The sequence below is a fragment of the Limulus polyphemus genome, unplaced genomic scaffold (assembly GCF_000517525.1).
Source record: "Limulus polyphemus unplaced genomic scaffold, Limulus_polyphemus-2.1.2 Scaffold370, whole genome shotgun sequence".
Taxonomy (NCBI): domain Eukaryota; kingdom Metazoa; phylum Arthropoda; class Merostomata; order Xiphosura; family Limulidae; genus Limulus; species Limulus polyphemus.
In genome coordinates this window covers 373,150-388,361 of record NW_013665980.1, presented here as the reverse complement: position 1 = coordinate 388,361, position 15,212 = coordinate 373,150, and positions in this window count along the sequence as shown.

Here is a 15,212-nt window from a genome sequence, read left to right as displayed (position 1 = left end):
CATCTGTGTTCTCATGTGAAACAGTGGTATGTCTGTGGACTTACAACGCTAGAAACCAGGTTTGATACTTTTGGTGAGCAGAGCACAGATAGCCCATTCTGTAGCTTTGTGCTTAACTTTAAAACAAAAACCTTGCATATGCAAAACATGTTATATTTTGAACATTTTAAATGGGAAAGTACAGACGTGTTACGGTAGTCTAAAATATCAAAAGCAAGAACATTGATTTTAAAGAGGGGTACTATTGAATGTTCGTCTAGCAGGAGTATCGTTATTAAGTATCATTTCTGTAATCAGCTACTCAAAGTCAATCAAGGAAAAAATGTATTAATGCAAACGAGTGCTGATAATGACAGCCGTAGATAATAAAATAAACATGTAATTTCAATAATACATTTTAAGCTGGGTTTTATTCCCTATTTTGTTATTTCACAAACATGTTAGTTAATTCTTTATAGCTGATGCTTTTCGGAGAATTATTGTTTCATTTATTACCTGTGACCTGGAAATCCTATAGTTACAGTAAAGTATACTTACAGATCGAATTAATTGTTTGCTTGTTGAACTTTACGTAAAGCTGCTGAAGGACTACCTGCGTTAGCCATCCCTAAGTTAGAAGTGACAGATTAGAGGGAAATAGCTAGTCAACACCGGCCACCGCCAGTCCTGGAGGTCTTCTTTACTAACGAAAAAGTGGGATCCGCCGTCATATTATAACGTCTCTAAGGCTGAAAGGGCGAGTATATTTAATGATCGTATTCGATCCTGCGACCCGCAAATTGCGAGCAGAGCAATATTGTTAGATATTGTTACTACTTCACAAATTGCACAGTTACCTCATGGAAACAGAACTGTAGCAGATAGATAGACAGTTTGACACATATTTACTTCAATACACTACAATTTAGTGCACTAATAAAACATGTTATCTTTAATACTAATGAGAAATATACACATTGATTGAGGCACAGACAAATGAAGTTAAATAAAATGACACTCCAATATTTTTAACCTAATTTATTTTAAGTTAACTTCCATAAGCTTTGAGTCTGCGATGTTATAAAAACGCTTGGCTGTGAAATAGTTATGCAGTGAAAAATTATTTTGAAACATATATATATATATATAAAGAAAACAAAACAATAAATCGTCAGATAAATTATTACTAGGTAGACATGCAAGTGATAATTTTCGTATGAAAATAGTAGATATTTTTAGTACCTCTTCGCTTTAATATTGTGGTATTCTCAGTTACATTGACTTGCCTGTACAGTAATCAGACAGGAACTGGAGGTGCACCAAAATAAAAAAAAAGAATTCCAAAGCAGTTTCCTAAATTTTTCTGACTTTGATTTACTCTGATGTCAAATAAAGACTCCAGACACAAGTTTGTACATCGTAATAACACAATATTTAATTATGACAAACACAGTTAATGTTAAAGGTAGAAGTGTAAATATGTGTGTATTTACTGGAGACAGATTGCAATCTGACATTCAGCTTTAATCATGTTGAAATAGATTTGTGAGTTCAATTCATGAGATTAGAAACCTTTTGAAGCTGAAAGTGGTTAGGTTGTTGATTTGTTGTCTCAAGTTATAGTTTGGTTATTCCAGACAGGAAACATACACAGAGTAAAGGGGGTAAAAGTTACCCACGTGATTAAGGATCACTCTTGTTTTAAAACAAGGACTGTTATCTCCATAAGACATCACACTATTATCCGACATATTTTGTTATCTTACACCTACTTTTTTGCTTGAGTTAGTGTGACCATCAGTTATGAGACCCTGTTCTATGGGTAATTTAGTTGTTCCATTAACCGACTTTCTATATTGGGAGCTAAACATACTCCATATATACAAACAAAAGTGAATTCTTACCAATCAGTTAAGAGGTAGAAAATGTATACCACATTTTCCTCTATATTTTATTTATAGGCCGTCCCTATCCTTAAAGGTTTAAAACCAATACACAGTCTTGGCCAAAATGTTTGTATATTTTGTAACAAATAAAATCATTATTATTACAATGGAATATAAAAACACTTAGCGCTGTCAAACTGGGAAATGCATGTTATATTAAACGTCTAAATATGTCATTTCTATAATGATACAGCTCTATGGACATCATGACCGATTTCTTAGAACAGCAAGAAATTTTATCAGACACCTGTCGAAAGATGTGTAATACAGCATTTCACCTATCACATCAAAACCTTACCAAAACATATGTTATGACAAAATATAACATCAAATTATTATAAATAGTGTACATAACCTTATATCAGTTCATACTAAACATTCAGTACTTGGTTGGTCCTCCTCGTACTCTAATAACCTCCACAAGACGACATAGCATGCTGTTGATGAGGTTATTGATGTAATACACCTTGATTTCGTCTCAACTTGTCACTAGAAAGCACTTCAACTCAATAGCAGCTTTAGGGTCGTGGTTAGCAATTTTCCGACTCAGTTCGGCCAACAGTTCTCAATGGGATTAAAATCTGTAGACTTTGTTGGCCATGACAATATTGTAACGTCCTTCTGGTCAAGATAATTCTGTACAATACAAGCACTGTGAGCAGTGACATTGTCATACATGTATACACAAGTTCATGAAACTAGAGATGTTTACCTACATATATATATATATGTCGAAGCTAGAGAGCTGCTGCTGTGATACCGTTACTTCCTTTAAAGCTGAAATTGGCCTAGCTGTTGTGTTATACATATACATATAAATATATATAGTAAAATGTTATTAAATTCAATATCGGGAGCAGCTTTACAGTGGCTTTGCTTCTGTTTAAGCGCAAACCTACACAGTGAGCTATTTGAGCTGTGCCCATTTAGATAATCGAAACCTCATTTTTAGCTTGTAAACCACAAGATTATTGCTTAACCACTTGGGAATGGGGCAATTTTACAGTGGAAATACCTTTTAAGCACCTAAAACTTTCAGCCCATAAGAGTAGACCATCTAGAGGCAATGTGAGATTAACAACACTTACAAATTCAAAGTGTAGCAGTTATTATTTACAGTACACATGTTGAACTATAAGTATTTAACATAGGTGTCAGTAATTATTTAAAAACAAGTGTGGAATTGTATGAATTATTATTAGTAGAGATACAGAAGAATTTCGGGATGTTTGTTCTAAGTAGGCTTAAATGTTTTGGTCTGTACAATATTTGCGATTTTTCCTCTATTTATATCAGTTTTACTTAGCATAATTTTAATGTTCTTTTCAGATATGGAATGTTTTTTTTTTAAATGTTCGAAATCGTATGATGAGTTTTTACAGTGTTTTTTAATCTTTGTATTTATTTCTCAACTAGTTTCATCCAAATAAAATTCTTCATTGTAAGAGAAGAAAAAAAGATCAATGAACACAAAGTATTCCATAATGAAGGACACATTCCAAAGTTCCTGAAATTCATAAAATATTTAAATGAAAACTTAAATCCTAGCGACAAAAAACAAAAAAAAACTCATAAATCTGATTTAAAATTCACCAAAGCATATTATTTTTTTTTCGAAAATTACAAGGAGTTTTAACCAAACGAACCATGATTATACCAAATTTAAGCAAAAAAAGAATGGATATAATTAATAAACTTAAGAAAACAGGTTAGCTTAAAAATCCCAAGGACTTAAAAAGCGAGAAAAGTGTGGCACTGAACAACTTTTAATACCTCGTATTAATGAAAGGTTATTTCAGTGACATGACAAAATACGACATTTTATGAACAATTAATTTCCGTCAACGAGAAGCGAATGGACACTGTTTAAAAGCAACTACAAAAAGAGCAATGCATAAGTTAAGAAATTAGTAATTCGTTTTAGTGTAGCAAAGACAAAACATCACAATTATATTGTTTGCCAAAGTTGCATAAGATACCACTAAAATCACTTTCATGGTGTCTACTTATTCCGCCTTCAACTACAACCTTAACATCTTTCTTGCATGTATCATTTCGCCTTATAACATGTATAAAAACATTATCAAAACACCTATCATTTTCTTCAGTACTTCAAGAAATGTAGTCATAAAACCAAATTTACAACCTTCGATATACAAAATCTTTATACCCAAATTCCCGAGAAAAAGCAATCAAGTAAGTTATTTAAACTATCATTAATGATTCTAACCAAAGAAATACAAAACCTTTTCAAATGTTGTGACATTATTTGACTTAACAACAAAGTTTTACTTTCATTTCAACAGCACAACTTACTGTCAAATACACGGACTATGTATGTGCGGAATTTTTTGCAACTCAGCAGCAAATGACTTCATAATTCAACTAGAACGATAGTCAGGTCTTCATTACAACCATTCGTACTCTTGTACATTGAATGTTGATGATGTTTTCTGTCGTTTTAACTCTGACTTTGAGAAATATTGTCTTTCAAGCCATACCAACAACATTCACCCAACATCCTTTTTAACAATGAATATAAAGAAAATTTTCCATAGTTTTTTTATCCTTTGCATTAAAATAAATTAACTAGATTTGACACTTAATTAGACTGGAAATTCGCATATCATCTAAAATATACATGACAGATGTGCCACAAGAATTTAAACACTGAAATGAGGAAAACGTCTCACATTTTCATTCATAAAAATGAAAAGTACAAAAAAACTATGAGTTAAACCAAAACAAAGTAGCCAGCAGACTATCAATCCCACAAGAAACCATAATACAACAAACAAAACTTTATCACAACCAACATCTCTTTTACTGAACATACTAGTGAGAATTAAACATCCAACCGTACATCATACAAAAAGCAAGAATATAAGAAACACCATCGATAAAATTATACCATATGAAAGGAAACCAAAGAAATCAAATGGACACATGTGAACGATTTTACTTTGGTGAAAATAACGCTATAATTTTAAATATCTGAAAATAACCAAATAAATAGTATTTGAAAATAATATTATAATTTTCTAACGTGACGTTAATAAAACTAGAAGAAAAGTCATAGAGGCTATACGGATAAAAAAAATTAAAATCCTCTTTGAAAAAAAACATCCATATACTCCTCTCTCATCTCAACTTATTACAATCCGTATAATTCTGCACAATACGTCTTATTTTTATGTGTCTTTGTTTATTTTTATTTTTATATTTTAAGAATCCAATTTAAACTTGTTCCATATATCAAATTTAATTACCCAGAGGGATCCTAATCTCTTAATATTCAAATATGTAATTAGGTTTTTCATCAGGCTTGTAAGTGTATGGATTAATATCCTTTTCCCCAAGATTCGCAAAGCCAAATATATATATATATATATATAAGCACGAAAGAAATAGAAAAAAAAATATTCTGTGAGCTTCGGTTTTCCTTTCGTATAATCATTTGCTCTTTACAGATTTTTGTTTATTTTTAACGTATGTGCTAAAATAAAGCTTAACAACATCAACCATTTATTGTTGCTACCCATTTTCTTTATTCATCAGCAAGAAATCCCAATCGTTAGTCTAGTTTTACAAAAAGACTAGTTTCCTAGTATAATGAGTCTACAGAAAATATTTCTTTTACTTCTTACAGTTATTTTCTTTGTTTACTTAGCGAAAGGTATTCAAAGTTTTATAAAGATATTTCTAACTAAAGCCTACATTGACGTCAGTTTTGATAAAAAAAATTCTGTAGCCCAGAAATTTTTTCAACTGTTTGTTTTGTTGAATTTCTTGCCAGACTACACGAGGGCTATCTGCGCTAGCCGTCCTTAGTTTGGAAATAAATAAAAATATTTACATTTGTGTCAATCTGAAAGATTATTAATACACAGACTAGAACATGACAATGTGGATATTAGTTATCTAAATTAAAGTGCTGATGGTTCAGAGCTTGAAGATTTACAACGCTAAAACTAGAGATTCGAGCCTTGCTGTAAGCACGGCACATACAAACAATTGTGCAGCTATGTGTTTATAAAACAAATAAATAATTTTGTTCGCTTAATTGTTGTGTTTCGCCTACAACTGTTCAAGGGTTATCTGCCCTAGACGTCACTAATTTTGAAGTGATAGGCTAAAGGGAAAGTAGTTAGTTAACACCACATACCATCAGTTCTTGAGCTACATTTTTACTAACGAATAGTGAAACTGACCATGGCACTATAACGCCTCCATATTTGAAGGGACGGAATGTTTGGTAAGAGGTTTCGAACCTGGGACCCATAGATTGCGAGCCGAGTGCCTTAACTACCAGGTCATTCTAACACAAAATAACCATACTTCCTTTTTCTCACAAATTCTGAAATTTGTTTCTATAGTTAGAAAGAAAATAACTGCTTACTGAATATTTGAAATCATATCAGAAAGTCTATTACCAACAAGTTTAGCTAAGAATATATACAAATGCTGACTAAACACAAAGGTGCAGGAGAGACCAAATAATCGAAATATGGTCATCAACCTTAAACACTTTTAAAACACATTGTTGGGATTAAAACATATTGATTATAAAGTATATAAGACACTTGTGTTTGTAGAACTAGAGTTGTAATGATTTTTATACTTGAGTGACTAAATAATAATATTTGAGTTTTATATGAATATTGATTAAAGCAGTGTGCTTATATCCTTACTAAAACTGCTATATAGCCTAACTGTTAATCATTAACATACAGTATACCAAATATTAAAGTACAATCCCCTCAAAAAATCACAATCAAATATAAAACTGTACTTGATTCATGGTTTTATTAATAACTATTAAAATACATCAGTAGCCAATGAAGGAATGTGAAATTAAAATCAACTGTATAGTTTAAACAATGGTTAAATAGTTTAAAAAAATATTTCGTTGTTTCACATTTAATTGTAATGCATTGTTGCCTTATTTGTCATGATTTTTTGGTTATTTCATCAAAATCAAATAGAAAATATTATTGTTCAGTATATTTAATGGATTCACAGACAATCTTATCAGACACTTGCTGAGCTATGGCAAGATTAGCAACAGCTGATTTCTAACAAGTAGAAGTTTTGCAACATGTTTAACTATATTATATATCTATGGTAAGGAGAGCAACAGCTGATTTGTAACAAGAAGACGTTTTGCAATATGTTTAACTATATTATATATCTATGGTAAGAAGAGCAACAGCTGATTTCTAACAAGTAGAAGTTTTACAATACGTTTAACTATATTATATATCTATGGTAAGGAGAGCAACAGCTGATTTCTAACAAGTAGAAGTTTTACAATACGTTTAACTATATTATGTATCTATGGTAAGGAGAGCAACAGCTGATTTCTAACAAGTAGAAGTTTGCAATACGTTTAACTATATTATGTATCTATGGTAAGGAGAGCAACAGCTGATTTCTAACAAGTAGAAGTTTGCAATACGTTTAACTATATTATGTTCTATTCTTTACCTTCAACGTTTTCTAAAGGGTTTGAGTCACATTTCGTACGTTAATATATGCCTGATTTTAGTCAATTGGTTATATTATTACTAGAACAGTGTCATCATTATCATTGCACTTTTCAGTGGCGAAACAAAGACTTAGGAATTTTGTTAGTAACAAACATTTTCTTCAGTTTTGTTTTATATTTTTTTATAGATATAAATTAAATATAGCATTTTTAATAAATCCTTCAGAGTCTTGAACAAGAATTTGAATTTCACGTACAAATTATGTATGCGTTTAGTGTATACTGTTTCATGCACTTTGACCTTTTCACAATCCTATTCCTAGGTTTTCTAATCTGTTAGATATATTAGTATTGACCATTGTCCAGAACATTATGAGAATTCGGGCACTAATATCTACACGACATTTTATTTTGTTTTTGTTGTAAAGAATTATTTTACTATAACAAATAAAAGTAATAAATATCTTCTGTATTATCTTTCATGAGATTTTTTTTACTCAAGATAAAAAACCTTTAACCATAAAATAAACATCCACCACTTATAACTATTTGGAGCGCTGTTGCTCTGTAGCGTATGGTGTTCTGAAGGATCGCAATCTCTTGAATGTGATAGAAGAATAAAAGTAAATATACTATTTAATTGTACAAGGTAATGTTAAAATATATACCCTATAGTTTAAAAATAGTTTTGCACATTAACATGACCGACTTATGTTTGACACCATACGATTGGTTTAACTAAATAGCATTTGTAGCAAATTGTTTCAGGTTTTCTTTTTATATACGTTTTCTGAATATAGGCACATTCAGTCTCTCGAAAAACGTTATTTATGCTTACCCTTTAGTATCCCTAGTTGCCAAAATCACATTTTTCGCTTAGTTTGTGTTTATAAAAAAATTATCAAAAGTGTTCCAAACCTCTCTGAGTAAGCTAACGAATCATAATGTAAAATAGACTTTGGGGCTTTCTGCCTGCAACACCAATTCTTATCCAAAACTATTTTTTTTCTGTCCATCAATCCTTATAACTATACAAACATTTTGTGTGTATAAATATATATCGAATCTTATGCTGCAAGATTAGAGAGCCTATAAAGCTCTTTGATGGAAAAAAAAAACATCTTTAAGCCTTATCTAATCGCACTGTATATTACCAAAATTCAGGCAGTCATTAAGTTTCAGCAACACAAAAGTTGTTACATGTTATAACTATAATCTATAAACCTGATTCAGTTTTTAATTATTTGTAATTGAGCCCATTCTAAAAACGAAACATGGTTTAGAATCATAACATAAAGCTAAAACATTAATTTAGCCTCTGGAATATTTCTGCCATCCAACTAACAGATGGATGTTATGAAAACCTGTCAAGTTATGAAATGTGAAAATAATGGGACTTGTTTTTGTTGTTGTTGTTGTTTTGGTAGTACGTATAGTGTTTAATGTAAGATAGAAATATTTTACGCTTAAAAGTCAAAATTAATTTCAAAACGTACTTACATTCGCTCCATTTTTCCATCCACCTATGTTCTTTGAAATTAGTTCAACCAATTCCTCACAACAGCTTGTGACACCAGAGAGACAGATAGACAACACTGTTTTATACTCTGTGTATCTAATTTGTCTTCAACAAATAGGGGGAAACCAAAAATTTATATTTCGTAAAAAAGACGTATCCTTACCTAAACACGAAGAGTAAATGGACCTCTTTAAACTTCTATTTCTTTAACAATACTCGTGTTCATATCGAAATAAAATCAGACGAAAGGTTCAAGTTTGGAAGCTATTTCAATTTTACCGCCTACATGCTGAGAATTAAAGCGCAACTGAGCGAGGAAGTCGGTATCAAGATATGTGAAACCGACCTAACCGAAAGTAATATTTCCTGGCCACGGTAGCACGGACGAAACGTTGAAGGGCTGATAATAGAAGGGACTGCTTATGCCTCATCCTCATTTACAAACTTAATACAGAAATAGTATTTCCGAAAATTTCAAATTGTAATGCTATTGTAATCAGTATCATTATTTCTATTTTTGGTATATATGATCACGGTCTACACAAATTAGTTACACGTTCAGTTATTTTGTATAGCCATAGCAAAACACTTAATAACATGAACACATCATTATTAATTCATGCTATACTAGTTCACTGATAGAACTGCCTAATGATCATTTAAATTAATGGCAAGTGTATGTGTATAGCTTTCAAATATAATTAATTGTACAATAAAGTTAGATTGCATTATCCTCGGGTAAATCATTCTCAATCTGTTACGTATGTAAATTTTATTAGTGATTTTTCACTAGACAACTGTTGGTGGCTGTAAAACTTTAGTAAATTACGATATTACTACAAGCATAATGTTATTAATTAATTACTCTGAGAGTTTTTTTTTTCGATTAAAGTCTGGTAATAAATATTTGAAAACATAATATTATCAGTGTGTATGTAACGAAACTGAAAGTCTCAAAGTGGTATTAAATAAGCAGTTATCTCAGGTTTTGCGCGGCACGCCACTAGAGGGCGCAAACACGCATGTTCACCTAAGGCAATACCGGGCGTCATAGTTCCACAAATGGTCACTAGAGGGGTGTTGGTAAATATGCGTTGATAGGCAACCATGACGTCAGAAATTGTCACCAGAGGTGATTTGTTAGGGATTCGTTGCTAGATCGCCATGACAGGCGATTATGACGTCAGAGTTCCAAAAAGGGTTGAAATTATAGTTAGGTACCAGACAGACAGCTATGACGTAATAGTTCTACGAAAACAGAGACCGCCATGACAGTCGTTCATGACGTCATATACAAGGATTTTGACAAATGTGCTGTTATCCACTATGTGATTGAGATTACAACTTACATTTTACTATATAATATTATAGAATAAAATCATATAATTTTTTTTCGTAAATCTTTGACAATGATAATAAACACATACTCTCAAACGAATACGGTCCTTGCAGTACTTTTTTTCTTGTTGTAAGTTTACGTTGGAAAGTTTTCTTGATGATTTTTTGATGTTGAGATTATGGTGAGGAAGAAGATAGTTGACAAACACATCTCTCTAAGAACTAAGAAGTAAAAAGGGTAAAACAATGTGACTAAGGTTTTCACCTTTGTTCATTAGTCACATGATCACTACTTGAGAAAAATAAGTATTTCGTTCGTTTCTATTAAACGGACAGACAAACCAGAAATTCGATTTCCGTATCTTTCAAACTTCTTAGGAGAATAGACAAGAAAATATATATATCTTTAATTTGACATTTTATAAATTCAACACGTCTAATGCAATAATAATAACTCTTCTAGTATGTTATCAGTCAAATAAAATAAATCATCATAAATTGAACATAAGAGTATTATCCAAAGCAATCAAAGTTTTTTTTTATATATTTATTTGAAAGTTTTTGGTAACATGAATTATCCAAATCAGTGTTTGTCATAGCCTAATATACCATCATACATACTTTACAAACCATCAGTTACTATAATCAACATTGTAAATGTATATTTTATTACTTAGTCAGAATACAATTATTACATAATGTGCCCAAAATACTGTGAGCACTTAAGTTTCACTCGGCTTAGAACATTTTTTTTTTCAAAATGAAAGTTCTACCAATTCTTTTTTTATGATATTTACATAAACATGTTAAATATGTGAGAATTCATTATACACTAATGTCTAATTAGTATTTTAAATATCTCATGTTATAATGCTTCGAAAATGTTTTCAAACATGGTTGATATATATTAGAGAAAGATTTCAAATATTTTATGTTGAGGATATTGACAACCACATGGCAATGGTCAGTTCTGATTATTTAGCATTAGCAATAATGGTTATTTTACGACACTTTTTTTTATCAAAGACTGAACAAAGGTTTTGTTTGTGTGAACATTTCTATTATGATTTATGACACTGACAATCCATATCATAACAATTACACACAGAACATATTACTTGTCTAAAATATCTTGAGGAACACCAATTACCATGTTGACATCCTCCCTTTTTCAAAAAGCAGTTTCCCGATTATTATGCTACAAACTTCACAATAAAACTTGATAACGAAAAACCCACTTATAAACTTCACAATAGTCTTTGTTTACACTAAAAATACACGTGTCACATACCCAGGTAGATGTTGGTTTCTTTTCAAGATTGTCCTTCATTCTTTGTATTGTTAATGTAATGGTTGTCATTTGACCAGAGAGGTTTCTGTTGTTATTAATCCGTTTTCTTAAGATCTATAATAACATAATAATATCACCTCTTTATTTTACAAAAATCAGATTGACAGCATTTATGTATATAGATTTATCATTTTGATACTTACTTAAACACTATAGAAAGTAAACTGAATAATCAGTTTAAATCCATTCTTATACGCTGAGCAAAAGTACCTTATCTTACAAGTACTCAAGGAAGAACAGTGTGTAATCAACGATCTTAGTCAGAGACATCATTCTTGTAACATGAGAAATCAATGAAAGGGACTCATCTTATATAGATCATGTTTGAACGCACTTGAGATCTACCCCCAAGGCCCTGCGCATTCCCTCTTTTCAGTCCATAGACCGATGGTGAGGAGTCAGTTCCATTAGATGAAAAAAAATCAGTATTCATACGGAAGGGTGTTAAAGTCTGAAAGTATGTATCGTTTGGTGTCAAATGGACGATAATTATTCTTTTCTTTCTTGTTGTGTGAGGTCTGAGACTTTAAATCTCTTCAAATCGTCTTATGATTAGTCACAGTTATAGGAGGCTGAAAAAGACTAAATATATCTGTTATTATACACTTCATTGATGATAAGTTCAATTTTTCACTGTTGATAAAATCGAGGGAATGTCATACGTTTAAGCAAAATCGTTTTCTTCAAATAAAGAATGGCCTTCATCTTCATCATCTTCTGTCCGAAGCCTCATTTGAAATACATTATATCTATTCTGTATAACTCCAAGGACCCAGTGTAGTAGTAATTGGGAAAATTTAAATGTTCAGTCATATGACTACGTAAATAAAACACATTTCCATAAAAGGATACTCTCCAAAATGATTTGTATGGACACGATGATAACATAATTGAACATCTTGAAAATATTCACCACAAAGAATACACTGGTAACACATGGCTTTATCTTTTTTTGTTTATTATTTTACACATTTATATACATATATCCAGAACAAAAGAACTTTATAAGAAGAGATGCCAAAGGGTGACCAATGCTTTGACCCTTGGTCACATGTTGTTCAATATCCGAGTTCATGGGTCGGGTGGAAAAGTAGTATATAAATTAAAATACCTTCATAAATGATGTAATGTTAATAACTGATGTAATGTTAATAAATGATGTAATGTTAATAACTAATGTAATGTTAATAACTGATGTAATGTTAATAAATGATGTAATGTTAATAACTAATGTAACGTTAATAACTGATGTAATGTTAATAAATGATGTAATGTTGATAACTAATGTAATGTTAATAACTGATGTAATGTTAATAACTGATGTAATGTTAATAAATGATGTAATGTTAATAATTAATGTAATGTTAATAACTGATGTAATGTTAATAACTAATGTAATGTTAATAACTGATGTAATGTTAATAAATGATGTAATGTTGATAACTAATATAATGTTAATAACTGATGTAATGTTAATAACTGATATAATGTTAATAAATGATGTAATGTTAATAACTGATGTAATGTTAATAAATGATGTAATGTTGATAACTAATGTAATGTTAATAACTGATGTAATGTTAATAAATGCTGTGATGTTAATAATTGATGTAATGTTAATAACTGATATAATGTTAATAAATGATGTAATGTTAATAAATGATATAGTGTTTTGACCGGTTCTTTGATTGAGAAAAACAAGTAAAGCATTTATACTTACTTAAGCACTTATACAAAATGGACAAACAAACCAGAAATTCTATTTCAGTATCTTTCAAGTTTCTCACGATAAAAGACAAGATAATACATAGTTTTTTTTTATTCACGTTATTCCAGTATGTTTACAACCCAAATAAACTGTTATGTCCACTATACTTTAGCTCTGACAATGAAGAACGGATTTTGTATGTCACTGAACTTAACAGTCAGCAAAACAAAAGTATATACTCTTGCACTTTACATAACAATAAAGAAAGTTAAATGTACATTCGTGAAGATCTCAATATTAGATGATACATTAGGAAATAATATTTTACTTCTAAACTATTACTTTCTTGTTTTCATTTAAAACTCACATATTTATCCTTTAAGTATAACTTTACAAATATAACTCACAAAGATCTATACATAGTCTAACTTCTTGAAGGTGTAATCATTTAGGCACGTAAAGAAATAACGTTATTGTCCATCTTATAATTTTATCTGAGGGACAATTTCCTCTGACCAGCTGACAGCGTGATAACCTTTGATATTTACAAATAACACAAGCTGAATAGGTATGGATTACTATGGTTGAATTAACTTTCATAAAAATATAGTACAATTAAGCTAGTGTACAATTATTGTTACACTTCCGACTCAGTCTTACTGACCTTTTATTCATTAAACAAATATATTTCATCTGATATATGACGACACAGAACACTGGTTGTGGCTCGTGTATGATATAAAGAATGGAGAATGCTTTAATTACTTTGTTACATCACTCAAAAGGTATGACATATCTATCACTTATATGAAATCACTTTATAAAGAGCGTTCCTATAAGAGTTATATAAAATACCATCCACCAACGTGATTACATTTATTTTTAAAGATCATGTTCAAAGACCATGCTTATTATAATTAAGCTATTATTATTTTAATGTATAACATAATAATGTAGCTTTTACATCTTAAATGTTAATGAAGTTGTTATAAGATTTACGAAAATTTAGTAAAGTGCACTGTAGCAATAGGAATAACTTAAAGTCATAACGTATTATCACACGTTTCCATTTACCTAGCTTCAGTAATGAATGTTGTACACTTTTAAAGTAATCTTGTGACTATTGATAAAAAAACATTATTTTTATGGTAAATCGGCGTACAATTCTGAACGGATTGCCACTACAGCGCTATTTTCTACCGGTGAAAATAAAAAGTTACGGACCAACCGTTTGACGACAGCCTGGAGGTCTCAGGCTAACTGCAAATTGCAGACAAACATCAATATAATCGGAGCTTGCCCATGTACAGACCTACAAAAACTTATATTCAATCTATGCTAAATAAAGAAACTTTGATTGCTTTGGATAATACTCTTATGTTTATTTTATGATGATTTATTCTATTTGACTAATAACATACGAGAACAGTTATTATTATTACATTGGGTATGTTAGATTTATATAATTTGAATTAAAATATATATATATTTTCTTGTCTTTTATCCTAAAAAAACATGAAAGATACAAAAATAGAATTTCTGGTTTGTCTGTTTTTTTTTAGAAATGAAGAAAATACTTGTTTTTCTCAAGTAATGATCATGTGACATTAGTCACAATATTTTACCCTTAAACGTCACTTCTAAAGTGAGTTATTAATTTCTGAAAGAAGCTATGAACAGTTTAGAAATGTATTCCATAATTTCACAAGATTTGTGTATACAAAGAAGTTTGGAGGTGTGTTGTCAGTGATAAACTATCTCTTTTCTCTACATAATCTCAACATAAAATGATCATACAAGTAGTAACTTTACTAAATAGTTAAACTTAACAAACAAAAAAGTAACTAACAAGAATCGTATTACGTTTGTGTTGTGTGTGTCTT